Source organism: Acipenser ruthenus, chromosome 11, assembly GCF_902713425.1.
Source record: "Acipenser ruthenus chromosome 11, fAciRut3.2 maternal haplotype, whole genome shotgun sequence".
Lineage (NCBI taxonomy): Eukaryota > Metazoa > Chordata > Actinopteri > Acipenseriformes > Acipenseridae > Acipenser > Acipenser ruthenus.
The window spans coordinates 4,687,065-4,713,978 of record NC_081199.1 but is presented as its reverse complement, the minus strand read 5'-3'; the positions used below and the strand labels follow the sequence as shown (position 1 = coordinate 4,713,978).

General features: G+C 39.4%; 1 protein-coding gene across 2 annotated transcripts in view; it reads left to right on the top strand.

Moving 5' to 3' along the window:
• Nucleotides 1–20,714: 20,714 nt before the first annotated feature.
• LOC131696526 (sialate:O-sulfotransferase 2-like) overlaps nucleotides 20,715–26,914 on the top strand; it is a 42,220-nt gene continuing 36,020 nt past the window's right edge. Inside the window, exons 1-2 of one of the 2 annotated variants that reach the window (XM_059032994.1) lie at nucleotides 20,715–21,067; nucleotides 21,268–21,358. The gene's annotated coding sequence lies outside the window, so the exon portion shown is untranslated. Of the gene's footprint in view, nucleotides 21,359–26,914 lie in introns of both variants that reach the window. The other variant, XM_059032993.1, reaches the window with a different exon arrangement.

Sequence of the window (26,914 nt, the reverse complement as noted above, 5' to 3'; positions counted from 1 at the left end):
TGGGAACCACTACAGGACCAAAGGGAACTCTTAAAGAACCCATTAAAATGTACATCTGTCTAAAGCTGGTTACTGACGGCGCAATTTTGATCAATTTTGATCCGGGATCTTACATCGCCTGTTATACAAATGTCATGTACTGTGGCCTGTTTATCCAAAATAATAGCTCACATGTCTTTGGCTGCTTATGCTTAGTGATTAAAGGCTGAATGTCCATGTGAGCAATAATATTCAGTCCCTGGCAGTGGGAGTCAGTGCTGCAAGTTCATGAATTTGCTTATATTTTAAAAGGTCAAGTCCCAAGCTAGTCTCTAAAGGCCAATTGAATGTGGATGGTGATTAGATGACAGCGTTAGCACAACATTAAAAAAGAAACAATGTTCATTAATGAGAGGTCTGAAGTGCCCCCACAACGGTGATAAAAAGAGTCTGCAAACCATTACAACGATATTCTTTGCAGTCCTGCTTCTGGCTCCTTTTGAAACATCATTGCTACAAACATTCAAAGAGACTCTGCAGTATTGTGGCAAACTGAAATTATAAAAAGGGTTACTTTCATTAAAACACATTTTACAAAAAATGCCAACTGTTTATTTCACCAGTACTGTATATCTATATCTGTATCTCCATCTCCATCTGTATCTCCATCTCTATCTCCATCTCCATCTCTATCTCTATCTCTATCTCTATCTCTATCTCTATCTCTATCTCTATCAGTTTGAAAGGAGGTGCACAACAAAGGGTTTACATGACTAAAAACTCATTTATTTCAGGACCCCAAACAATTGACTGCACTGTGTCTTCATCATGTTCATTTATGGCAGCATCAGAAACATTATCACCAGACCTTTGTCATATGCAGGAGTGCTGCTGACTGCATTGGTTTAACTGTAAACGCTTGCCTTCATCTTGGGAACAAAGAACATTAGAAACACTGCAAAAGCAATATGGGACCCTGCCGATCGCACTGCTGGCTACGAAGCTTTTATCCTCCTTCAGATGCCCGTTGCCAAACTTTCATCTTGGTTTACAGCAGTACATTAAAAGTGGACCTGTTGCATCTTTTATTTCCACCCTTGACATCAGATCTCACATGTAGGCTGTGATCGGCCTCTTTCAATATAAATCTGAAAAGAAACTAACCACAGGCCTAACCTCTGCGCTGTACAGTACAACCCCAATGCTGATAACAGCACAGGGCTTAGGATAATGTCATTATTTATTAATGTCCTTGCTAATTAAATCTGCATGTACCTTTCATAATTCATGGACGATTTTTATACTTTTCGGAGCAGAGTTCATGAATCGGAGTACAATAACTTCACCCTTTGTGCTGCTTGTGTCTGCATTGCATTGCATTAGAGTGAGAAATCCGTTTAGGGTTTATTGTTTAAGCACTTGCAATCTAGGATCATTTCTAAAACTTCTCACCCAGTATGGAAAAAAAGAAAATAAACACAATGACATGACTGACATGAAGAATTCATCGATCTGACATCACATGGGCAAATGATTTGTTCATTTCTGCAGCTAACGGGAGTGTGCAACTCCAGCCCTTCAGGCCCATTCCAACGCAGGCTTAATAGATATGATGAAGTGGATGTTTAATTGGTGCAATTAGAACATTTAGCAGGGTGTCGTTTAAACCAAAACTGGAATGGATCTATTGGGCCGTCCCTGCTTTAAAAACTCAGTAGCTTCAAGTTGCTTTTTTCACATTCTCCTTAGGCTATTTATAGTGTTTGCAATTATTACCGTGGTGATAATAAGGCTTCTAATGGAACTTTAAAGTGGACCAATTTAAAGCCATTCGCTTGACCTTGACGAGAGATGAATTTTGGCATTTCTTCTCTCTGTACATCTAACAGAGCGAGCATATTGCAATATCCTCAGAAAAATGAACATTTATCTCACTAAGCAATTGAAGAAGAGACTTGGATTCATCAACCCCTTCGACCCTTTTACAAAAAAAGACAAAACCCCAATCCCACACAGCTGCAAGGTTTTTTCAAGGTGACTACAGCTTTGAGGTTGCTGCATTACAGATGCCAGCCAGCTTCCCCAGGCTGCAGGACAATTGAACCGCATTTACCTTCCCAGGCTGCCTCATTTGGCTATTGTTCTTATTCCTGTCCTAAAACCTGCAAGCATTTCTGTCTTGCTGCTAGGCAGTATCCATCTCTGTGTGGTGTTCAGTGACTAGCTGAGCTTGTCTGTTCACCTTGCTCCGGGCCCCCATTCCTATTCTTTACTCATGTGTACATCTTTACTGAGGGCTGAGGGCTGTTGGGACCTCAAGTACAGGCAAGATGGTTTGGTGTTTCTTTATAACAGGTTTCAATTCTTCAAGTCTTCTCTCTAAGTTCAGCTGGTACACCAGAGTGTAAGCAGTACTGTATTAACCTGTTCCTCTGCAAAGTTACACCAGTGTACAGAGAGCAACTGCATTATTTCTTGCATCCACTGGGGGCAGAGTTTTGCAGGGCAACAGGTTAATGTTAAACCAGATAAAGAATACATTAGATCATTGTAATATTCATAACCATGCGAAGTTGCTCTCTCATGTCTGTGCCTGTGTTGAACTAAAGCAACTGAAAGCAATCACAGTGGTTTGTTTACAAATGAAGCCGATGCTGGTAAGTGTCATGACATAGGAGGTTGTTTTCACGCAAACTACAAGGACATGTATTTTTTTTCAGTGGTGAATAAATAGCTTTTAAAACCCAATAACAACTGGTAATAGCACAGGTGGTGAGTGGAGAAAACAAGCTCCTATGTTATATAATATGATCTCCAGCTGTCTCAAACATCAAAATATCCCTCACACCTCACATGGAGCCTGTCTGACCTTGAGAGTCGTCGCTCGGAATAATTCACTGGCTGGCACAGGAGTCTTGGGCACAGGAAGAACCTGTCACAGCCTGCTAGCCAATCACACAGGATACAGCAAAACCCACTAGCCAATCACACTGGGTACAGCAAAACCCACTAGCCAATCACACAGGGTACAGCAAAACCCACTAGCCAATCACACAGGGTACAGCAAAACCCAATGAACTGTCAGTTTGAACGCCCACAAGAGACACAACTAGGGAACTTTTGGTCTGGTGCATGTTTTTGTCATTTGCTATTTAATTTAGACTTCGCTTCATTGCTTCGACAACATACTGATGGATTAGCTCTTTCTGGGTCTAGCCGTGTATCATACCAAAAATGCGAAACATTTCAAGCAGCAGTTCTATGGTTTCTGAGGTAACATTTGAGGTGTATTTAATAATAATAATAAAAAAAGACACATGTTGGTTACCTTTTCTATGGAGCAACTCATTCAAACTACCGGACATAGGGGGACATGCAGGATAGGACATGCAGGACAGGAGGACAATTGAAGGACATGCAGAATTAGGCTCAGTCAGTAATTACATTCAAGAAAACTAGGTTGATGGTTTTCCCAGGGTGTTTTTCTTTTTATCAACATTTCTTCTTTTTGTTCTCCTTTAAAAGTGTCTCAATATTTATTTTCTTTGCTCATATGATGATGTCATCACAGTAGATTATGGACAGTCAGATTATATTGACATAACCTTGCGCTCCATTGCATCAGCAAATGTGAGATAATACATTAGAGTACCTACACATGATCTCTCAATACCACTTACAGCCCCTGTGAAGCGCTAATCTCTCTGAGTTTTTGTATTAAAGCATGTTATTGGCACATATTGAAAAGGCCAGTGTGCATCAGTGTGCTCTGCGACACTGGTTAAGATGCAATGGCAGCATTGAAGGGAAAAAAGATGGAACTTTATGGCTGTCTAATTGTCTGCCTTCGGTTTTGCTGCCCCACAATAAGTAAAAAACCCTTGAAGATGCACTTTCAAAAACTGTCTGGAAATGCTGTCATTATAATTGACTCAGCAACCAGCTCTCAACTGAAATCAATTTAAAAGTGCAAGGCTGTTTTCCACTGTGAAAGTTGTGATCTGTTGACGTCATTGTCTTCTAGTTTTCTTTCTACACTGTGCACATTCGGGATAGGGTTCAGGTTGGGGGAAATGTGAAGTCCTTCACATTTTGCTTTAAAGCTAGTGACAGCTCCGATTTTAATTGATATAGGCATTTTCTTTTCTTTCGGTTTGTTCCCTAATCATAGATCAGCAATTATCTCATCTGTTAGCTGAATTAAAAACAACATTCTCTCTGAGAAACAACCAGGCTGTGGTGAAGCTTGCTTTGACACTGTCACTGCTGTAAGAGAAGGAACTGATTCAAATGCACTTCAGAAATAAACAATGTTTTCAGCTATCTTAATGGATCTATTTCAAAAGGTTTTTGATAAAGTGGTTCATGTTATTCAATACACAAACAGCTTCAGGACTTTCTATTGTACCAAGAACAATGGCACTAGAGTACAGTAAACCAATGAATCCGATAACCAAGGATAAGAAACAGGGGCTAAGTGATTGGCAGTAGACAGGTGAAAGATTTCAAACATCAGGATAGGCTTTTGAAACCCACACTTATTGACCCACATTGGCTCTTTTTGTCTCGTTTTGCAAACCAGGACTCGACCGAATATGTCTGCTGATAAATGTCCTTAGTGGGAAAAGGCCACTCAGTAGATGTACTGTACTGTGTATATTCACTCTCTCCCCCTCTCTGAAAGCAAAGAGGTGATGTGTCATTTATCTGCTTTTTGAATTTTAAGCGGCTGACAGCTGGAGCATTTATAGAAAAGGAGCTGAAGTTAAGAACATATCTCAGCTGATCTTCTCAGCCTAGACTGGACTTGTTACGGATGATGATATATGCAATTCTTAAATTATGGCGCAGCTGCATCGCCTCTTCATGCGCATCATAATGTCTTTTTTCCTCTCCAAGAAAGCATTTAAGTGTTTATCATACTGGCAGGTTTTATATTGTTAATGTAACTGTAAGTTATTATTGTGCCAAAGGCAGAACTATTTTTTCTTCATGGTGCCCTTGTGGGATTATTATTATATTATGTGTGAGGCTGCTGCGTTTCTTCCTTGGTGCTGTATTTGATTGTTTTCGTGGAAAGCATTTTGTTGATGTGCTTCCACTTACAGACGTGTGATTCACGTCAGCATCAAAGCCGGTTGACAGGAGGTGCAGACTGATTGTACTTGAACTTGTGTCTGTGCTAATATACAGTCCAGCCCCCAGCACAGATCCCAAGATGACAGTTCCTTTCTGTCAATGAATTACCTCAAATGCTGTTAATGAATGCCTCAAAATGAGCTACTTCCTACATAAAGAATGCTCTCTTGTGTGTGATGATCAGTAAAGGCATAGGGCACTCTAACAATCTTCTGTCAGGTTCAGCCAGGTACATCAAGACAATCTGCAGTATGGGGAGACTCCACAATAAAATGCCCATTCTAATAGAACACAGTAGCATTGTTGGCTAATTGATTCCAGCAGCTAATTGCAACAGTGGGAACTCGATATCCCCTAATAAAAGTTAACACCATCAAATCATGTTAACACTCAATACTCACACCTCTGAAAAAGTCAACTCTCAGACAGATAAAACAAAGACAGACACAGCAGTTCCCTCTTGACTGAAATAATCACAGTGTGTAGCGAGAGGCTTTCAGCTTGTCTCATCCTTACGTCTTTGAAAAAAGAAATCTAAGTGTCCTGATCAGCCATGTAACTGATGTGACAACTGTCTTAACAAACACCGCCCCAAACTCTCCAAAAGCCTGTCTGTCCCTTAAACTCTCAAACATACAGGAGCCTGATCACGACCCACACAACACTATTCTATAGACTGTCTCAGTACCACATCCCAGATTTGAATTGCAATGCATTAGCACTTTGTTTTAAAGTTCAAAAGAGACATTTCGACATGCTGCAGCATAATTGAATAGCAATAATGGCCTTGTAATTATTTTATATGTATAATGCAAAGTGCATTACGAATGTCAAATATTGCTGTGCATCTCGCAATCTTCTTTACATGTGTGAAGGGAATGCCCCTCCCCAAGGCTAATATGTTTTTCACTTATATATATATTTCCCATCAATATCCTTCACCTACTACAGGGAGATTGTTGCTGCATTGCTTTGTGAACTAACAGGCTGGCATTAACCTAATAATCAGGGCTTGGGTAAAGTGCTTATGCTCATCTGTAGAAAAGGGGTTTATAAAAACAACAGGCTACCTACAGACCATTAATGGGATAGGAAATGAACCCCATCCCTGCAAACCACCACCAAAACACCACAAACAATATTATTTACAGGCAGGGCCCTGCCCTGCCACAGTCCTATTAGGAAGAATTATTAAATGTGCACTGGGCTGGCTGAGTGAGAGACAGTAATTCAGGAACTGACACTGAAGATAAAAGCCATTGGTACAGATCTGGACATTTTCTGTGTCTGTTATGCAATGCCTGAGAAACTGCTTTTGTCTGGACTTCACTGCGCTGACCAGGCTAAAGCTGTAACAGAGGTAATACTCCCGTTTTGAAGTGGTGTTCTCAGGCTGTATTAATAAAATCATATTTACTGCTTAGCTATACCACTACATTTCTATTATTATTATTTATTTATACATTCCTACTGAATATGTCATGTAGACAAATCTGTACCATTCCGCCTGAATTGTTTGTTTTTTTTTGTTTTTTTTACTAAGAAGCAAATTCTCACATTAAGAAAAGCCAAAAACTGAGAGAAACTTGACACAACAACTCTCTTGACATAACCCAGTGTGACAGAGCTGAAAGGTCATGTTGTCAGCACTACATCCCCCTGCAAGGTTGAGCCAGGCTCTGGCAGCACGTGGAGCAGCTACACAGCTTCCCAGACCAGCCTGTGAGCACAGCGCCGTGGAACACTGCCTGCCTCAGGAGTGGAGATGAGCTCCACATGGCCCTTCAATGACCCAAGTCCATTGAACGATCTAATAAGAACCTACTGTAAGAAGAACATCCAGGACCTGGCAATAAGCTGCAAGTATCTCCTTACAGAGTTCGGTTACACAAGGGTCCCAGAAAAGAACAAAAATGCCTGGAGACTAGCTAACCTAAGGCCATTTATACCCGTGGTCCACCAGCTAAATCAGCCCATTTGGCAATGGCTCTTATATGAAGTCTTGCCACAACTTTTACAGATATTCTACACTAAATATGATGATATGATATCAGTATCAGGATAAAGGTGCTCGTCCTGATTAAGTCATTTGGATTTGAGAACTATTAAGAATAGGAACAGTACCTGAATATAAGCTGCAAGTCATTTGATTCATATTCTGTTATGAGAACTACTGTACGCACCAGCTATATTATTTACAGCTGAAAGAGAAATGATTTTATTATAGACGCTGTACATTTTGAGAAGAGACTTTTGGTTAAGCTTCCCAATTGAGAACTCCAAATTACCGTGATCTGAGTTCAGATGGTGAGAACACAGTGTCAAGCACTTCCAAAGCATTCCAATTACTTACCCAACCTCTCTGACTATCAGAAGCAACCGCTGTCCCTAATCCTGAAAGAATCAGCCATGAACTCATTTATTTACATTTAGTAACTAGAGGATTAAATGGGATTCGAACATTTACAGTGTAAAGGGTTTGCGCTTAATGATTTAAGCTTAATGTCTCAAACAAAAAATAAAACTGGAGGTATTTCTATAATGTATGTCTATAATTACTTCTACAAAATGGTGACCTATTGCTATTGTGTCTCTATTTGAAGTAAAAAAAAAACATACATACATGCTTACATACTGTATATATGTAGAAAACATACATGTAAACATACATACTGTACAAGGACATAGAAAAGGCTCTCTGATGCCAGACAGATTTGATGGGCTGTTCACACCCTTGACCAGGTTGCTTGTCATCATGTCTTCATATTGTCTGACCCTTGGCACCTAGAGCTGGGGAGTTGCATTGGCATCTCTCAGTATTACAACAGGTAACAATCCTCCCATTTCAGCCTCACCTGCGTAATGGCTAGGAATCTGTATAAGATGTTTGGTTGACGAAGGCCCCTTGAAAGTTTCTGATCAATAAAGGGTACAGTAGATAGTGGTGGGGAGCTTTGGAGAGTGTTTTAATTCTGGTCATTTTTTTGTTCCACACTTGGCAACTGGTAATAGCAACAGTCCCTGAATCTCACGGAAAGATTACATTAAGCAATTCAGTGGCAATTTGTGCAGGCAATTATTGCCTAGTGTAAACTGTAAATGTCATTAACCTGGTAAACCAGTGCATGGAGAACGGAATGTTTTAACACAAATCGCCCACAAAAAAAAAATGTATGGAAAAAGGTCATAAACTACAATTTAATATGGAAACATAATTTGACCAAAGACCCACAGCTAAAATTCTACAGTCCACGGGCCGTGTTGATGGGCTCATGTCAGCGTAAATTCCCATCAGAGCCGAGCTAGAAAGAAACACAAAGGATTTACTGCAGCAAAAAGCCTTGAACCATTTCCCAGGTGCTTTGGGGAGCTCTGCTGTGGAGCGTTCCACAGCCAGATTCAGTAAGCCAGGATCTCCCTCCCTCCCATGACACTACATGAACATCGCATTTCCCATCTTTTCGCTGCAGTAAAAAGCTTTAAGAAAAATAAAACATTATATATTTAAACACACACAGAAATCTTACGCTATGCAAAGGTCAAAGCTGAGAGAAGTTGAAAAAAAAAGCACATTCTCGTCTGAAGAGCTCCAAGCTTCTTAGCACCTAGGAATGAAGTGTATTAAAAAAAGTCTATAAATAGCATTTCTTTGAAAGAAGGCTTATTATGGGGCTGAAACAGAGGCCCTCTTAGTGCAGTCAAAAAAGAAGGCCAAGAAGAAAGTTTCGCCATGTTTTAAAATGTGTGACACCGCATGAAGCCCAGTTCTGTGATTCACCTCTCACATGGCAGACCGCGCCAAAGTAATAACACAGACACACCCTGTCTGAATGGCCAGGGCACAGCTGTCCTGACGAGACCCAATGATGCCCCTGAACTTCCAGCCGTATTGGCTCTTATCGCCACACAGCCACCACAGTCTTACTGTACTCCCCTCACAATGGAGGTGATTTGCAAGAATGATTGAGTCAGTGAGTGGATATTGATTAGCAGGGGCTGGAGTAAACATTGCATGGTGTGGAGGGAGGGCCAGCGGAGGAGCGAGGGGGTCATCCTCGACAAGGTTTCTCTGACAGCAACAAATTGAGTCCCCCGAGGAGCAGCCCGCAGACATGCTGTAAATCAATAGACACCACGTGTGATTTTCAACTGAAAGCTGCAAGAACAATTTGTAAATCATCTTTTTTTTCTTTTTTTTTTTTGCTTTCCCAAAAGGACATGCCCATTGGACCCAAACACACTACAGTATGCCCAGCATGGTCCGTCTGCTGTATCCTCTGGTAGTGTTCTGTACACGGTGGTTATAGATGCAGTGGCAACGAGTGTGATTAATAACAGTCATAAGCTGACATACCAATGACTGAGCACCTAGAAAAAGCATGTTGCATTAGGGCAAGGTTAAGTGATGCGCCCTGTGAAATGATATACCGGTAGCTGGGACTACATCATGCTTTTCTTGTGGTTATGGAGTGAAACGTACCATGGGGACACATTTTAAACAGCCATTACAGGGAATACGCAGACCCCTTTTTAGCAAAACCTTTTACTCCACGGAGCAGTTTCCACTATTTTGTTTTTAATTTGTGTTTTAACATTCCCCTCATTAAATCAGCTCCAGCAGTTTCCAAACTATATCCGAACAGTCTATGCTAATCACTGGAGAATCAGCTTGGAACCTCATCATTAAGCATGCATTGACTTTCCGTTGTCATCAACAGCCTTTCAGATTAAAGTTTCCACATTATCCTACCAAAGCTGTATATTCCACTACAATTAGCACCTTTTTTTGGGAGGGAAGGAAAACTACCTGTGTTGTTTCAAGCTATGAATAAATAACATCACTGGTACCAGTTACATTTGAATTAAATGAATAACATACCACTAATCTGGGCAGGGACAGAGACTGGCATTGTGGTTATAGATTGAAATGCCCCCTGCGATGAGTCTGAAGCACGGTTCCTTACTACCTGTTCTTAGACTCTCTGTAGAGTAGCATTTTCCACCTACAGCTACGGCCAGAAGTTTTGATCCCCTAAATATATATATAGAAAACAACATTTTGATATTTCTGTACAGAATGATATTATTTATTTTCTGCTTTCAGTGCAGACTGGTGTGGTGTTTTTTTTCACATTTAGTATTAAGTTGATCTCTGTGTTGATTTCAGACGATTTTGAAATTGCAATACCTGTTTTTCATTTGATTTCGGACAAATGAGAGTGGGGCTCATGCCATCAAATCTATTGCCTTTTAGAATCCATTAGAAAATTGTGCTTCTCGGTTTCCCCGGGCCGGCTGTGCAGCCATTATAAATAATCTTTGTCACTCTAATACTCCTGAGCCAGGAGTGTGCAGATAGAAATCTCCCCGAGAGAAATGATGGACTGTTTTTATTAAATGGAATCCACTCATATTGAATTAAAACAGAACCCCCTCCCTCCATTTCATAGGGTGATGCAAAGCCCTTACTAAATAATCTTCGATAGCAATGCAGTGCCACTACAATAGCACTCAACTATCAGGGGCAACATAGGAAGGTATGAGCTTTTACTCAGGCCTCAAATACACTGTGATTTTCTCTGGTCCGAAAATAGGATTGAATTAAAATAAAGACAGGAGTTAACGGTTTGAAAATACGTACAGCGTACAAAACCTAAACGATAAGCAGATAATGTAATGTAACATCCACCTTATACAAGCAACCTGACGCAAGCCATCTAAAAATACATTTCTGACAGCTGTGTCACATCATATAAGAGTCTGCTATATAAATATATATATATATATATGAACTATCAAAAGACTACAAGTACACAGACTATGAGTCAGATTAGCAGTGCTTTAATGAAACCTACAGCGGCTGCAAAGCAAGTGACATGGCAGTAAAGGAGCTGCCCTGTGTGTTTTCGCATGTTTCCTGTGCATTGTTAGAAGACAAAAAACCCATTCTTCTTCCATCATGTTAACACAGAGTATGTTATTTATGGTGATGCAATAGAATCCCCCCCCCCCCCCCCCCCCCACAGTGGTAGCCTGGGTCGCTGGATAGGGCAATACAGAATACACTGCTTCCAACATATTTCACGATTCACTAGTTCACAAATGTGTTTTTACTGTATGGGGGGCTCTTCACTGATTTACAGTTTTTAATATTGCACAGATTTTTGATGGATGACTCTGTTTGGAAACTTTAAGAGGTCCAAAAAGGAAGATGTCATTCACATACTTTATATAAATAAGGCAATAATTAAAATGAGCTACAGAGCACATGCCTCTGTTTCCCTGTAATTGCGATATGCTCTATATTGTGATTTCTAGCTAGTCTGCTAGCTTGATTAGCAGAGAAGCCTTTCCAGCTTGATGAGGGTTTACTGGTTGAAGGGGTTTTGTCTGAAGCACTTCCTAGCTTATATACAGTAGATATGGTTATTTCTCAGATTGACAGAATGAGGTCTTGTCACATGGGGCTGGGAGTCGGAGCGTGGGAGATCACACTTCTTTTTCAGCTTGCACAGACAACGAATTGTTTGCTAGAGAAAGAGAGCTGGAAAGTTACAGAGATACCATTTTTTGTAGCATAGCTTAAAGGAATCCTTTACTGGCCTCCCCCCCTCCCCCCTTGTATTTGCACAGGGGAAGAAATGCCGGATGTTTAATGAGCAGTGTTGTGTGATACCCTGCCATTACGGTGAGATGATACCATGAGTGCAGACGAGCCCAGCTCTTTTGCATTGTGGTTAAGGCGCTTGCTTGCAGTGCGCAGAGCCGCAGGTTCGTGCCCAGCCTCCACCCTGTTACAGATGAAGACCCCAATTTATACTTTTTATACTGTCCTTGCTAAAGAAATGGTTGTAGTTACAGTGAAAATGATGATTAAGAAGATTTCTTATGGGATAGTAAACAGAACAAAATATATTCAGAAATTCAGATAAATTAAAAAAAAAACTTGGTTTGAATCCCTCCCAAAAAAGAGTTCAGATTAAGAAATTATTAAAAAAAAAAACCTTTGCAAGCTATGATGTAATCTTTCTCTGATTAGAAGTATTAGTTACAATAAGCCTTAATGAAACGTAATTACAGTTTTTCCATGCAATCTATCTCAGGTTTTGAAGAACATTTATCCGGAAGCACCGAAGTGTGCTGAGAGGAATCACTGATGAAACGGTACAGTTATCAGCGCAATGTACGCGGGCTGGTGACTGCAGGCTGGGTGGGGTTTTATTGTATCATTTCAATTCCATTTTCCTTTTCACTGGTAAAAAATTGTTACAGACAGCCAGGAACGATATTATCAGGTACAGTCTGTGCAGGAAAAACAGCAGTAAAATCTCACAGAAACACAGAGGCACTGCCGAGGAGACTGGACTAACAAATCTGTCTTCTGTATTTTTCGTGTGTGTCATCTATTTATTTATTTTAAAACCCTAACCCTAACCCATTCTGATACAATTGTGTACTTACATATATTGTGCTAAAAGATGTACATGGTAAGTACATTTTAAGTATGCATAAGTAACATTGGTATACTGTAATTATGTATGACTATGTAAATATAAAGTAATTAGAGACACTTCATGTAAAGTGTTACCAGAACAGATACAACTGTGTGTCCAGAAGATTTGATTGAGTATTATCATTGAACACAGAGACATAATGGATGCCGTTATATAAATTTTATTTTAAAGAGCACTAATACTCGTCATTTACAGAAATATTTACCAAATCCCTCTTTCAAAAATGTATCTGCCCGATTCCAGTCCCTTGTTGGGAATTTCTTTTGGAGGCACAGATCAGAGAATTGTCTTTCAAATGAACAGCATGGACATTATCATTCTTTTCTGCCTTTGTCAGTTCCCATGGAAACAAAACAAATGTTTAGAGCTTTCAGGAAAGCATCCACTGAGGCAGCGGCCTGCCTTCAGATTCAACACTTACTCACTGCAGACACTTTCATCTCTCAGGTTCTCTCCTTCTCTACGCTATATGTAACCAGCTTGTTCTAATTGTCTGACAGGCTTGTCTGTATAAATCTTGATGAGCTGAATCTATAAAACATTAACGCATTACAGATTTGTTCTACATATTGCAAGGCTTTAGTAAATTGATTGTGCTGTAGGGATCATGCTGGTATGCTTTATGGGGTAGAATGCTAAATGGGGCATTGTTGTATTATTATTGCAGATACTGTGTATGCAAGGTAAACTCCTGCTCTTGTACCTTCCTACCTTCCTTCAGTGCATACATTATGGACATCCAGTTTCAAAGATACCCATGGAAAATTTCACCTCATAATCGTGCAGTGACTGACCCCTGGAGGACGAAGGCCAGCTCTGCAAGTGTCCTCTTTGAGCTCACTGGGCGTCTGGCTGGGCCCCCTGTTCAGCTTCTTGCTATTTCATACATTTACTGCAAGGGGCTTTGTTTTTTACAAAATGTTGAAGGATTTAAATGCATTTTCAAATCAATTCACAATGATCTCCCTGACCTGCGGCCTAGCATGAGACCTGACTAAATCTTTGATGCACTGTGTTGGCGGACCTCTCAGTGCAAGCTAAAATGGATTAGCAAGTGCCTGCAGCATTCTCCTTAACGACACTCCTCTAACGATAATTACAGTCATTCATTTCACATTTATCTTTGGCATCAGAACCATTGGAAGAGAGCTGCAACCTTGCCAAAGGGGCATCAACTGAGGCCTAATCCCTTTTCTTAATCTTTGAACCCAAGTGCCCCCAATATGATTAATTAGTAAATGAATACTGTAAATCTGCATCGATCTTTGCAAAGACATTTTAGCATAAATAGATGCTATATATATTATAATCATTTATTGCACTGGAAATAATTGAGGTGGTGTGAGGTGGCAGACTCATTTTGTTGTGCATTGTGATGCAGTGCATCCTTTGTTGTCTGTGTATATACAGGCATTCTTTCCTACTGTCTGTGGTGTGGTTCCATGTCTAGTATTCTAAGAATCAGATATCCGTGTTTGTAGGTGGGTAACTGTTTGGCCACTTTTCAGCTTGTACTTAGACTAGAAAATACATATTGTGAAAAATATATTGGAGTGAAATATATGGGATGATTTTATTTGGGGCTGCATTTTTTACAGTCTAAATAATTCACCAGGCATGTTCATTTCCACTGATTCCCAATCTACTTGGTTTTCCTGTAAAGTTAAGCTCATGCTCCCTATTTAAACCTACAATTTATTGTAGCCCAGAGGAGAACTTGCTACAGTACCTACCAGCACAACCATTGAAATGTAAGCATTCTTAACAACCATCTGGAGATCATACAATTCTGGCTTGGAAAAAGATCCTGGGCTTGCTTCTGATTTATGCTGTACAGATATTAAAGTAATGTTCTACCAGATATGCATTCTATACTGCGTGGCAGAGTATCTGCCTAATTCGATGAGTTTACTGAGGGTGCAGAGTCAATCCCATAAAGGAAAAAGACATTCCAATTAGAATGTTCTTATACAATGACATCAGAATACATTCCAAAGCTGCTCTAATGCTGTCTTAATGCAAGGTTAACTGTGCGAGGTAAGCAATTGAGGACATGAGATAAGAAGACAAGAGACAGTGAATGTGGCTGGCATCCGAAGCATAAGTGCTTCTTTGTCTACATGTATGTTCAGTTCACAAGAAGGTTGAATGGGAGCACCAGCTATACAGTAACCCTTTACATACCTGTCCTTCTTCATTCGTAAGAGTTCTCATTGCAAAAATATAGAAGCCATGAATCACACCCTTCCCTCCCCCAGTATACAACGTAATGCAACCTCATTAAGGGGTCTAGATATTTTAGATTTATTTCAGAACAAAGGTGTAAATAGTTTTTTAAATGATTATTTTTGCATCTTACAGTAGGATGAAATATGTCAGTGCTGGATAGCATTGTCATTAGCCACACTGTGACACACTCCTTCCCATAATGCTAGGTGGCAGTGTGATGCGGTTAGGGCCCAGGGCCAGTCTGTCATTAGGAAAGTCTGGGGCTTGACAACATTACCAGAGGCCTCTGTTATTGTTAGTACTATTAACTATTATTAAGGGTTGTGCATTAGCAAAACAAACCCTTCATTTAGAGCAAGACTGTACCTGTACTGCAGGAGCCTTGACTTGCCACCAAAAGGACGAAAGAATAAAACTGGTGCTGACGTGTATCACTCTTGGTTTTTTAATGAGACAGGCAGCAGTAACAATAATGTCCCTTAAGATAAAAACCTATAAAAACAATGGATTGAAGTCATGACCCATTCATCAGAACAACAAAGGACATCAAGAACAGTATTAAACCATGCACAGAACAGCAGGAAGAAATATGGCTTGAGATGCAAGTTCTTTTGCTTAGAACAAGATGACTGTAACGGCAAAAAGAAAGCACTAATAATATGTTAAAATGATATACATCGGCAAAGCTGCATTGACTCTGATGTACATACACACACACATTATATATATATAGTCAACGACCACACAATGAAAAGACTAACGAGTATAGAGTGACCAGTATCATTAAGGCTATTAAGAAGCGGATTCAATCCATTCAAAAAGCTTAAAAAGCTTATTGACTGTCAACAGTAGCATTTGTATTTAGGACGTGCCAGCCTCTGTGGAAATTTGCTTGAATAGCACCATCAAACATATGTTTTGATTGTATCCATCAGAAGAATAAACCTACAGACTTATACAGGTAAAGGTTCAGTTAAGAGCTGTAACCCTCCTAACCCTGACCCCCTGCTACCTTTATATGCTGTTTGCAATCATTCTGAGCTTTCTCGAACTGGCCTTGAGCTTGCTTGGAGGTCGTGTCTGTCATCCACCACCTTTCTGTTCACGCCACCTGCTTTTGAGCTCAGACTATTTTTGGATATTTATTTTTTTTCGTTTTGAAAAAAAAAAGGAACATTTGTTCACCAGCATCAGGTCTATTTTATTCTTTTTAAACGCAGGTTATCTGCTTCAGTCTTGTGTTTACCAACCCCCTGCTATGCCAAGCTGGATCACATTACTGCAGATTCACCCTGGGGTGCAGAATTGCAGGGGGTCACAGCTCTTACATGACAGCAAGCACAACAGCCTTGACAACATGCGGTGAAGCAGCTAAAGCACAAACAAAGCAGGAAGATTCAAGCCAGATTCTCACATATCAGCAAGAAGTTAGACTGAGCAACTAAAACTGCAATTAAATTCCCTGAATGCATTATGATTACCTGTATACGCTTAGCAAATTGTATTAACCCTTTCATGCATGAAATATCGAAAATAGCTGTATTAGCACATATTAAATATAATTTTCATTGAAAATGTTTTCCATTTTTTTCCCACTGTTTTATATATTTCCTAATTTTAATTGATCAGTTGTGTCAATTTAATAATCAGTGCACTGGTAGGAAAATAAGGTTTACAATTGAATGAAAGATCAAAATGATATATTTTGAGGAGGAGGAGGAAGGAAAAAATGTATTCAGATTAAGAAAACAATGAAAAACTGAGCAAGGTACAAATTTAATATGAATGCGAGGAACCTGAGAAACTAGAAAAGATCATCAAATTGTGATAACACTTTACATGAAGTGTCTCTAATTACTGTGTATTTACATGAAAAGTTACTTAGTAAATACATGTGCACTTAGACATAATTACAATGTTATTATGCAAAGTTACAATGTGTTTCATGTGTAAATCTTTTTGCACAATTTAAAGCTATCCCTAACCCTAACCCTAACCCTAACTCAAAACCTAACCCTAACCACAACCCTAAACCTTGAAGGAATAACAGCATTATTATTATTATTATTATTATTATTATTATTATTATTATTATTATTATTATTATTATTATTATTTGTTTGTTAATCACTAATCTCATTCTGGTTCTCAACCACTCAAACATCATATAGATTTAGTTTAACAATTTAACAGTATATAAGGACATTTGAAACAAAATATTGATTAATGTCATAAACACCTATATAACAAGCGAGAAATCCCTTTAATGTGCTTCGTACCTATGAATCAAATCTGCAGATGAGCATATGGTTCATGAGGGACCAAGGGGTTTCAAGGTTCTATTATAATTTATACAGCAGGTTGGCCCAGCTTGTGGCTTCACACTTCACACTAACCAGCATCTCCGTGCCAATAAGTTGAAATCAGTGGTGGGGTTTCCAGGAATAGAAACAATGGCTTGTGTAAGATCATGTTAGATCACGCTTGTGTTTATTTATAGGGGCATAAACTTGGACACCCACCATTCAGTCTAAATAACAGCTTAGTAAAGACCAAAGACCGTGCAGAGACGAACAGCCCTGCTGGTTTAACAGAACAGATCCAATGCATTCAGTACACAACAAATGCAAGGCATTCACTGCATGAGCACACGGTGAGAGTTTTACTGTGTAATGCCACCCAATCTTATTACAATCAGTCGATTCAATGGGACGGAATTGAAGGAAGGCCAGTAGGTACCTAGTAGCCTCCTAACCCCTAAATCGACCCCCTTCGCCTAAACCTAATCTCTACCCCTAACCTAATCTCTACCCCTAAACATAACTGTGTTACTATTAAACTGTTACTATTATTTCAACACCGCTTGTTTAGCACCCTCTAGCGGCTATTACATCCGACGTCCATTAAAGCGCTTGATCTGGACCTGCTCTACCTGTTGGGAGGCTACTAGGTGCCTACTGGCCCATTCCTATGGGATGATTTTTCCTTGATAACGTCCCATTGAATCGACTGATTCTAGTCAGATCAGGTGGTAACATAGTCCCGCAAGCAATACTTATATCAATTCAATGTCTACATCGTGGTTGCTTCTTTGGTGTATGGGGGATGTCGGTGCTTATTGATTTGGCCACTGGTCCCACATCTCAAGGAGTAAAGGAAGCCAGAGGGGACCGTGACAAAGCCATGCTCCTCGCCCGCATCAAGGGGAGTGCCTGCTAATAAAGTGGAGGTTGGGTAGTGGAGGATAAAGTTCAGACCAGATAAGTTTCCTTGAGGATTAAATCATTTAAAGGAGGGATTGGAAGGATAAGCAATCCCCTTTGATCCCGCCCTGAATCTCAGTCAAGGCTGTTAATTATGTAGTAAAGAGCTATCAGTATGCATTTTTGTTTATGTTTTAAGTTTATGTTCTGTAATGTTATGTGACAGATAAAACATACACAGTATGTGTAGCAACAGTTTGGATTATGAATGCATGGCAAGTGGACTGAAGATTGTAATTAACAATCATATCATTTATTGGTCCATGCAGATTCATGCAAACAGTTTAATTGCACCCTCTCCAAGGATCATGCATTTACATGTTAAAGGGAGAAACCTGAGTATGTGCAATCGGGGGCTGCAGAGAGATAAAACCAATCTGGAACAACAATATTTGTAACCTCATCTTGGGAGCTTAAACATGCAAACAGAGCTTCAGCAGGGACGTGCAACTTCCAAGTCATTTGAAATAGTGTCACGTATACAAATTACATATTACATATTACATAGTACACCACGCCACTTCATCCGAATAGCTTAATGTTTTATGTATGGGGCTGGTATTGTCCACCTGCTCTATTTTCACAAGGCACCTTGGCTGTTAATAACTGTCCTAACCACATAACGTATTCTAATTGCTTCAGATGAGTTTGTGAAAGGTCAAGTATTGAGATGTCGGTAAGACAGTGCTGTAAAACACTGAGCTTTGAAAATGATTTATGCAGAATGCACGATATAGCTTCATAATCACATGTGCAGTCAGGCAAACGACTCCCCTATTAGTGAATCAAACCTGAAGACTACCTGCTGTATACACTGTGGAAGGACCACCAACTGACGGTAGATGAATCACTCTCTATATTAAAATCATATGCAGATAATTGTTTGAGATGTCCTGTTGATAGGGGCTCTGATTTGAGGATTAAACTCGATAGCCAGACTTCTAAGCCCCCAAACTGGAGTTTGTAAATTGGGGTTAAACTTGAGTTCTCCTGAAAATTGTAAAAAAAAAAAATTGAGAGAAAAGGCTATACGTAGTAAAGAAATATTAAAGTACTACAACAGAGGGTTCAATAAAAAGTCCTGCGAGATCCCTTGAGAGAATGTCTCTTGTGGGTGAGGGGTCACCTTCCCTTTCCCAGGGGCTGTGCTCATAGCACTGCAGCGGCAAGCAATTCAAACCAGCGCTCCACTCAGAGGGTCTAAGAGGGGGACCTCTTTCAAAGCTCTCAATGATTTCCTCTCTCCATGGCTTCCTTATCTGAGACATTCAATATATGATTGGCATATGTGGTTTAGATAGTAATAAACAGAACTGCATACAGTGTATACACAGAAAACTTCAAAGCGGGTGATTTCATATGAGTTACTAAATCCTGGGGGGTTGGCTGGTAGCAAGCCTTTCCGAAATTAAACTTTTTTTTACATCCCCTATGAAGAAAATGTCAACACATCTTTTTGAAGAGAGAGTCCAATACAAATAATTCTGCACACTTTTAGTATATGTCCTTGAGCAGAACAGCAAGTGCTGCCGTACACAATGCTTCTGAAATTGACGTTCACGAAGAGAAGAGCACGACCCATTCCCTTCACCTCCAGCCCCGTCCCAATCAGCTTCAACTTTGGGGCTTCAGTTTTCTGGTGACCGCTCAACAACATGGAATGCAAGATCCATACTTGTTAGACACAGAGGTTAGACCTGAATGACATTTGTGTCACCACCTCCCTACAAGCCCAGGGTTAAGACACTTCTAGATACTTGACAACAGTTGATCAAAGAGGCCAATATTTTCCCTAGACAGACGGTGATAAGGTCCTTTGACAAGGGTGATTTTCTTTGAAAAAGAAAAATCCAAACGGGGATTGTGCGGCTCATTTCCTTTTTAATATTTAATGTTTTATTTTAATGGCACTGCCTCTTTGTGTTAACAAATCACTGCAATTTAATTAAATAAGAACAAGGGAAGACTCTGGATGGAGGAAAACTGTTACTTAATTCACTGACAAGCCCTCTTGGCAACGATAGATCCAGGTGAATAGGGATTAAACAAAAGACACCTGTAGCTCCCTTGGCAACCAGATGGCTGTGTGTAGGAAGCCAGCTTGGCAGGTGGAAAATACCTGAACTGTATTTGTTAGACGTGTAAGAAATAAATATAGTGACAAGAAGAACAGTTATATTCTATTCTGAAAATAAAAATAATAAATTAAAACGTGGATTATCAAGAACGTTAAGCATGTTTGGCTATTGTTAAGGCTTTCTGGTAAAGAAAAACAATGAAATAAGAGATATTTAACCAATATCTTGGGAAATCCAGAAAATAAAATGGTATCTGATTCTAGCTTTTAAATCACGTTTCAATAACAAGGGATGGGGCCTCCCTTGCAAAGTGTGCACATGTAATTCAAATAATAGATGTAAACCAGCAAGCAGTATTTCAGATCTACACAATTGTCAGGGAGCGGTATTTCAAGGGTGTGTGGGGGCCAGCCTGGTAGTCTAGCCTTTTTTTTTCTTGCTAGTTTAATCCCATGATGTATGTCTTTAAATACTGTAGGCAGTGCTGTAGGCTTGTGCAACGTGCTTGCTCTCCTAGTTCGCTGCGATGCTGCTGTGTGGAAAGCTGCGGGTCTGTCTGACAGCCACGCTGGGGAAGGGAGCAATAGGCTGATCTTTCCCCCCGATCAGACACATCGCAGGTGTAGAGATCTGACCTGATTCGTAGACGGAACCACGGACTACACGATCGTACCACGAAAAGGCTCCTTTGTCAAAGCGTTAGGACAACAAACCATTTTTCTTTTCTCCCATTGCAATTTTGCTTTTGCTCTTCTGCAGCAAGAAACCCCAGTTTCTATACTGGACAGAGAGGGGCTGCTCAGTATCGTACGAGGTTGTATGTAAACTGCAGAGACAGAGGCAAACCGGTTGAAAAAATAGTGAGGTTTGTTATTTACTTAAAAAATATATATATATATATATTAAGATTAATCGTTTACGAATCAAATGAAAATGCGACCTGGAGAGTGGATTAATCAGACCGTTGTACCATGTTTCCTTAAATAAAGAAAGATTAAGGGGAAAAATAATATCTATGAGTTTCCACAGCAGTACTACTCAAGTCAATTGTTTGTCGTCAACCAGGTTTTACATGATAAGGAGCAGCGGACCAGGATTGTGTGCTTTTCGGGTTTATTCTGTGTTCTCAACGGAACAGCAGTTTTTCCTATTTGAGGTAAGCAATAATAATTACCGGACGTGGACCGTGTTCACCTGCCCATTTGTGTATGCTTTTGAGTAAAGTGAAAACAACAGTGCCCCTATTGTCAAAATGTTCATTATGTATATCCAAAGCAAGTGATAACAAATGATAACATATACTTACGTGGTAGTACAGTGATAATGCGTGACTCACCTTTTAATAAATAAAGAGCCTGCACTCTCATTCCTGAAGTATCGATTTACCTTGGATAGGTAGATATATCTCCTTACTACTTTCACTGCAGGTTTCAGTTTATCTATGCTACTGCGTGTACTGCAAGATATGCTTAGTTTGTGTCTCCTTGTACTTTCTCTTTGATGAGCAATTTGACAACATATTGTACGGTGTTGCCTTCAGAGTAACAATAAAGCAGTTGCATTGAAAGTTGCTGTCAATCTAGTGCTGCTCCAATGACATTTGGAAAAACAATACAGTAAGATTGGACCATTTTCAATGTCTGGAAGTGTGTGCTGTACTGTAGTATCTAAATGTGCACTGCAAAATAAACGGTCTGCATCAGTGGAGACAGCTGTATTTAATCTTTCACTGCAGACTGCCTGCAACGGGTTTGAAAAGATGATTTACAAGATAAACCAGCAGACTATATATTTGTGGAAACTAATTATTTTCCTTGGTATTTCTGTAAAGTTGTTCAGAGTGTGAATACAGAACGACAGGGATTTCTTCTTCATTCTGCATTCTACAGCACTCGGATCCCTTGCTAAGTAAATATCGATATATATGATAGCTTTTGCAACATTTTTAAAGAGCAAGCCATTGAACAAACACAGCGGTATCCAAAACCTTGTGCATTTTCTAGGACTGGGTGAGACATTTAATTAGATTTTTTTCCCCAAAAATGGGTGTCTGGAATGGTATGATACATCTGTGCTGTATATAATAGAATAATATTTTCACTACAGTCACTACAGTAGCTTGGATCAGGGGTGACTGTGGCTTTGAATAATACAAATCAGGATGGCTTTTTTAATAATTACAATACAACAAATGTGAGAAATTGCAATAGTATATATATATATATATATATATATATATATATATATATATATATATATAGGCTTGATGTTCTTCATCTATTTCAGTTACAGTTAACCACAGTTGTGGGACTTTTATCTTTGTGTGTGTGTGTGTGTGTGTTTAATCAACATGTTGTGTGTTCAACACTGGCAATAAAATACATGCCCTCAGTGGATATGTCCATAATGACAGGTTGTCAGTTGTGTACAGACCTGTTCAAAGGGTTTGTAGGCAACTTAATCTGTAAAATTGACTTTTGGGTGAAGTTAAGACTTAACAGAAATACAATGTTGCATTTGAGATTGTGAGAAAAATTGAGAACGAAATCCTGGTCAGATCTCACAACGGTGCGACATACTTGTGGAAATTTGTTTAGCTTCTACACTGCAGTACTTGACCAGTAAATCCCAGCTGTGCTACAGTGTGTTTCCATTTGGAATGGATCCACGTCAGAAAAATCCTACTTGCCTGTGGCAAAGTTTTGATTGCCAAAAAATAATCCTTTCGACCAAGGAGCATACAAACAGTTTAGACTACTATGATAACTGCAAAACACTTAGGATGCCGCGCTACCGTAAGAAATAACATAACATCCTGGATCACAGGCTGCACGCAAACGGCATTGCATTTGAATGATTTATGTTCGCAAAGTGGATCCATAAAATCAGCTGTTCAGCAAAAACACAACTAATACATAAGCAGCTGACATTTAGATGGCACAAGCTGCATTTGCAAGCACCGCAATGCACCCACAGGTGTGCAAATGCTTTATAATTATGGATCTGTGTGATCCCATTTCACTGCCCAGGATGTTTTTATAGGGCTAAGATTATAAGTTTGTTGATAATGCTTTAGGATACAATAAAGTCAAATGCTTATCACGCTATGAGCGACACAGTACTATATGTGTTATAATGCATGTGACGATCTGATGGATTTATTCGCATGATGTGCAATAAGAGAAAGCTTATCTTTAATGAGAAACTAAATGAGATGCGGTTGTATTCATACCAACAATAAATCACAACTCATTCACCACTGAACAACCATTCTGCACAAACAGGAATCTGTGTTGTGAGTGCTTTTGGTTGTGCAGCTGTGTAGTGCTCTTGGGTATGTAGCTGTTTAGTGCATGTGAATGAACAAATATTTATGTAAGCCCCATGTCACGAGGAACTGTAGTAAACATTAAGTAAAATACAAACTACTAAAATACAAACACAACCGCAGCAGTGAAAGCATTAAAAAAGAAGAAATACTGCTGATGTTGGGACATTTTTAAGTGGCACAACATCGGACTTGAAAATAGAGGGTACTGAATGATCGTTCGTGGTATACGGTTTTTATTCACCACAGGAGGACGCCCCAGTGGTTTATGTAAGGACATTCTCTCAAGGCCAATTAAAAAACGTACAGAAACATGTAAGCAAAGACACATTTGAAACTAGTGCTGATAAACATTTTATTCCACATAAGCAGAATAACAAAAATGTATCCCACACTAGATACTGTGTACCCACACTTGTGGTATAAATGAAAATATACAAGCAGGTTACATATTGTTTCACAGAGTCTGAAAAGCACATTGGGCTTCTCTGTCTGTCAAAACGTAAAGCAGCTACATACAGTAATTGCATGCATTTATATTCTTTTAAGCTGATTTAAGTTCAGACGTTTTTGTATTTCGCAGACTCGATTAAAAGCCTTACAAAACCCTAAGAGATCCAAAATTACCTTTCACACTGCCTCCTAATGTTTTCACAGGCGATTCACAAGCGCCTCCACAAACTCAGACCTTACTTAAACATTAGCAATCTGAAGGCTCTGCACCTGTGGAGCTGTAGAAACAGAGCACAGCCCTCAGCAGACATCACTCAGGCAGGAAGCCAGGCTGTGAGCTGACAGGTAGTGGGAGTTTGACGATGCCTCATTCTGGAGAATGTTTGTTCGCGGAGCCTGAGAAATGCATTGAGCTTCTTATGTTATACAGTATGTGACAAAAAGTAAAGGCTGAATTTAGGATCATTAAAGGCCAGTGACATTGATTACAACAGTCAGTAACACTTTACAGTAATACTGTGTATTTACATGGTAGTTAGCAAATACATGTGTACTTGCACATAATTATAATGTTATTATTCATAGTTACTTGTGTACATTTCTTTGCACGATATAACCCTGACCCTAACTGTGACCTTATTCCCTAACCTTAACTCTAAACCTAAACCTAACCCCCTTAACCCAAACGCTTTTCTGATACAATTGTGTACTTACATATACCATGCAACTATGCATAGTAATATTGTAATTATGTGTAAGTACACATGTATTTACTAAGTAGCTACGGTGTAAATACACAGTAATTAAAGTCACTTCATGTAAAGTGTTACCCAACAGTCTTCTACTTCACTTTAAAATCTTTTTATTTGGCTCTTTAATTCCATCTAGGTTTTAGCTTGGCCCATAGCATCACCCGGTGGACACCCGTAAGGAACTTAAAGAGAACTGAACAGCTGGTTTTCTCAGACCCTGATTACCCTAATTGTGGACTACTTAATCTTAACCACAGATAGTCTGAGATGTGTGTTATTTAGGGTCTGTAAAACCAGCCACAAAGCTGAGTGATCCGTACTAATGTTATACTGAAAGTGAATGTAAATAATTCAATAAATAGTGACGATGGATGCATGATGTATAGTACGTTCACAATCAGAGGACAGGTACACTGAACAATGACAGATTGACCGACAGATGGATTGTTTGATAGTGGCAAAACAGATGAATAGGTGATTTTGACAGCCAAGAAAAAACCTGCTGACAGACAGAGATAGATAGATAAAGAGATAGCCAGACAGATGGCATTGTTGGTTGAAGGGTATATAAATGAATAGATGAGAGACTGGTGAGGAAAAAAATCAATGTGAGCAATGAATCACAGATAGATTCCTCGGGTAATTAAAATGGCACAGTAATGTCGAACAGTTTGTAATGATTTCTTATATTTGAGCGATAACTGCAGGATACATGGAGTGTTCGAGGGGCAGCGTTCTTCTGAGACAAAGTCAGTGTAATATCATTAGTGGAGGCTGCAGTATACTCTCAGTGAGTCCTCTAGTTATTATATGGCTCAGTGCTCGGGTCTTTGCTTGTCTCTTTGTTTTAAGGGCCTGGTTTTTAATAGAAAAGTCAGTTAACTGCTGCTTCAGCTCTGAGTTTGACTTCATCCTCATCACGCAGTCGGACTGATGACAGGCTGCTGTTTTATAATGTTTGTTTATCCAACTGTACCTGCCATTTAACCTTATTTATATATCGTATCCTTTTACAAACTCAAAGCAAACTAAAAATGCATGGAGGAAATGTGCTACTGTACAGTATGTACCATACACAGTACAGTGCAAATCCATTCAGCTACTTAGAGACGGAAAACACTGACCTACAGCATTGCCAGCTTGTGAAGTCACTGAGATCCTTCAGCTTTCAAATAATTGTTGCTGAATAGTTGTACATAATATATATATATATATATATATATATATATATATATATATATATATATATATATATATATATATATAGATTTGGGTGTTCAGTTCCAGATTTGAAAGTGTGTACCATAGGGGAGTGAAGGGTGAATCTGCTGCTGGACAGTGTTATCACCACATCATTCCTGAACTGTTTTAAAAATAAAACACTGGGGCTGCGTATTCCAAACCTGCTTTTGTAGTGTATGTGTGCAATGGAAACGCGAATGCGCCCATCCTTTGCATTGCAGCGGTTGCTTTGAGTACGTTTGCAGATGTGTTCTCTTTATGCACACAGACAAGCCAAGGGATCCGCTTCGGCGAGGCAGGTCTGCAGCCTGGGTTTGCTGAGCACAGCTGTAGTGAATTACAAAGTGGCACCTGGGCACGCAGACTGTCACTTCGTATTGTCAACATCGCAGGCAGCACGAACCCATTTGTGACTTTATACTGCAGGGATGATGGATCAAGTGTGACCTGCTTGACTACTGGGATTCATGACTGAGTAACACTGCTTTGAGTTGGAGGACACTTTTTAAATGTATAACACACTGCTGTTATTATTAGTATTAGTATTATTATTATTATTATTATTAATAATCACTCTACACTATTTTAAGTTGCTGCTATGAGCTGTCTTGATCTCTTGCATCTAGGGAGAGGGGGCAGGTTTTCTTATGTATTTATTTATATTAGCCATAGCCAGCACAGGTAAATCTAAATAATTATCCACCACTAGTACATTGGCAGATCTTAATTAAGGTCTATAAAGATACAGAAACGTGGTATAAAAAAAATACAGTATTTATACAAGTCCTTAAAATGGATCAATCAGTTAACACTTATAGAAGACAATTTAGTCTGCATACCTTTAGCAAGGCCATCTCGATCTATAAAACGAGACAATGCAAACCATGAGAGACTTGACAGACACAAAGGCAACCGGGGGATCATGTAATATAATACA